The following is a 3,206-nucleotide window of genomic DNA, read 5'->3' on the forward strand; positions in this document are numbered from 1 at the left end:
TTTGTTTGTTTTTGGTCTCTATGTCATTTCTTTTCACTCTGGTCTTTATTATTTCCTTCCTTCTGCTCACACTGGGCTTTTCTTGTTGCTTTCTTTCTAGTTCTTCAAGTTGCAGAGTTAGATCGTTTATTATCAGTTTTTCTTGTTTTTTGAGGTAGGCCTGTAATGCTATGAACTTCCCTCTCAGGAATGCTTTTACTGTGTGCCAAAGATTTTGGATTGTTGTGTTTTCATTGTCATTTGTTTCCAGAATGTTTTTTATTTCTTCTTTGATCTCTTTGGTAACCCACTCACTGTTTAATAGTATGCTATTCAGCCTCCAAATGTTTAGATTTTTTTAATTGTTTTTACTGTAGTTGACTTCTGTTTTTATGCCATTGTGATTTGAAAAGATGCTTCATATGATTTCAATACTCCTGAATTTGGAGAGACTTTGCCTGTGTCTCAATTTGTGGTCTATCTTTCAAAATGTCCCATGTGCACTTGAGAAGAATGAATGTACATTCTGTAGTTTTGGGGTGGAATGTTCTGAAGATGTCTATTAAGTTCATCTGATCTAATGAGTCATTTAGGATTGAGTTTTCTTTGCTAATTTTTTTGTCTAGAGGATTTATCCAGTGATGTTAATTGGGTATTAAACTCTCCTACTATGATTATGTTGCTGTCATTCTCTTCCATGATATCTTCCAGAAGTTGTTTTATGTATTTGGGTGCTCCTGCATTGGGTGCATAAATGTTTACCAGAGTTATATCCTCAAGTTGTATTGATCCCTTTAGAATTATGAAATGGCCTTCCTTGTCTCTTGTTATGGTCTTCACTTTGAGATCTATTTTGTCAGATATAAGTATTGCTACTCCAGCTTTTTTTTTTCATTTCTATAATATGAATTCTTTGGACTCATTTTCTGGGTCTGAATTTTAGGAAAAATATGGGAAGAACATGACATTGAAAATCACTACAAAACCAGGGGAGAAAACTAAGGTGAGTTGGACAATAGAAAGCAGAATTCTAGTATGTTATGAAATTTTTTTAAAGAAGCAAACAAAACTAATAAACTCTGCTTTAAATGTCTTCTTAGAAAATTTGTACCAAAAATACTTTATCAAATGTACCATATATGTTCATTGTTTGCAAAATAATTCACTTGGAAACCATATTAATAAGCTGTATATATGTATATATATCACAGTTTGATAATAGCAAGGGTGAAGTCTTCTTAGAAAACTCTCAGTATTTTTAATTTCAGATAACACAGAATACCTATACTTTTCCTATAAATCATAATAAATATACTTAATATAAAATCATTAATGAAGAATCATTGCCCTGACCAGTGTTGCTTAGTTGTTAGAGTGTGGGCCCATGCACCAAAGGGCCATGGCTTTGATTCCTGGTCAAGGCCACATACTTGGGTTTCAGGTTCGCTCCCTGCCCCTAGTGAGGATTAATCAAAAATAATAATAATCATTAATACTGTACTTTTCATTGTTTACAGAAGTCAAATGGTAGAGAAAGTCTGTGGAAGTAAAGAGAGTAGTCAATGTGGAGAAAACTTCAGCATTATTTCAAAACTCAGTCTGAACAACAAAACCACTGGAGTGAAACCATGTGAATGCAGTGTGTGTGGAAAAGTCTTCATGCATCATTCATCCCTTAACAGGCACATCAGATATCACACTAGACACAAAGCATATGAATTTCAAAAATATGGAGAGAAGCCTTATAAGTTCAAAGAATGTGGTAAAGCCTTCAGTTATCTCCAGTATTTTTAAAAACATGAAATAAATCACAGTGTAGAGAAAACCTATAAACATAAGGAATGTGGGAAAGCCTTTAGTTGTCCATGTTCACTTCAATTACATGGAATAACGGTCCCTGGAGACAACCCCTATGTGTGTAAACACTGTGGTAAAGCCTACACATCTTACAGTTTCTTACTGAGACACTAAAGGATTCATACAGGAGAGAAGCCCTATGTATGTAAAATATGTGGTCAAACCTTAAATTGCTTTAGTCATGTTCAAGCACATGAAAGAACTCACACTGGAGAGAAACCCTATGAGTGTAAACAATGTGGCAAAGCCTACAGAGAACCCAGTTCCTTAAAAACCCACAAAAGAATTCATACCAGAGAGAAACCCTATGAATGTAAAATCTGTAGCAAAGCATTCACGTATCCCAGTTCTCTTCAAAAACATAAAAGGACACATACTGGAGAGAAGCCCTATGAATGTAAAGTATGTGGTAAAGCCTTTAGTTCTTCCAGTCAAGTTCAAGTGCATGGAAGAACTCACACTGGAGAAAAACCCTATGAGTGTAAAACATGCGTTAAAGCCTTCAGCTCTTCCAGTTATGTTCAAATACATGAAAGAATTCACACTGGAGAGAAACCCTATAAGTGTAAATCTGTAGCAAAGCATTCACGTATCCCACTTCTCTTCAAAAGCATAAAAGGACACATACTGGAGAGAAACCCTATGAATGCAAACAATGTGATAAAGTCTTCAAATTTTATAGTTCCTTGTACATACACAAAAAAAACTCACACAGGAGAGAAACCTTGTGAATGTAAGCAATGTGGTAAAGCTTTCAGAGATCACAGTTATCTCCAAAAACATGAGAGAACCCATACTGGAGAGAAACCCTATGAGTGCAAACAATGTGATAAAGCCTTCAGAGAGCACAGTTCTCTGAAAAAACATGAGAGAACACATACTGGAGAGAAACCCTATGAATATAAACAGTGTGGGGAAGCCTTCCGTTTTCATGAGGATTTCCAGATGCATAAAGGAACTACACTGCAGAGACACTATGAATGTAAGATGTGTGGTGACGTTCAGGTGTTCCATTGGTCTTGGAATACATGAAAAAACTCATGGGCGAAAACCCTATGAATGTTAACAATGAAGTTAAAGCCTACAGTCCCTTAAAAACATGTGAAAGAACTGGAGAGAAACCTTGTGAGTACGAGGAGCATGGGAAAGTCTGCAGACATAACAGTACCTTTCAGAGAGGTACAAAAGGACTCAGTCTAGAGAAAAACCCTGTGAATGTAAGTAATTTGGAAAATCATTCAAATATTAACAAGTTTTTAAACCCATGATAGGAACCCTGGAGAGAGAGCATATGTATTTTTAAAATGTAGTGAAGCATTCAGTTGTCTTAGTTATCTTTGAAAACATGAAAGAAATCTCACTGGAGAGAA

General features: G+C 35.5%; 1 pseudogene; it reads left to right on the forward strand.

Annotated features, from left to right (window-relative positions):
- Window positions 1–1,503: 1,503 nt before the first annotated feature.
- LOC102254547 lies at window positions 1,504–2,868 on the forward strand (annotated as a pseudogene).
- The last annotated feature ends 338 nt before the right edge of the window (window positions 2,869–3,206 follow it).

The sequence above is a fragment of the Myotis brandtii genome, unplaced genomic scaffold (assembly GCF_000412655.1).
Source record: "Myotis brandtii unplaced genomic scaffold, ASM41265v1 scaffold680, whole genome shotgun sequence".
Classification (NCBI taxonomy): domain Eukaryota; kingdom Metazoa; phylum Chordata; class Mammalia; order Chiroptera; family Vespertilionidae; genus Myotis; species Myotis brandtii.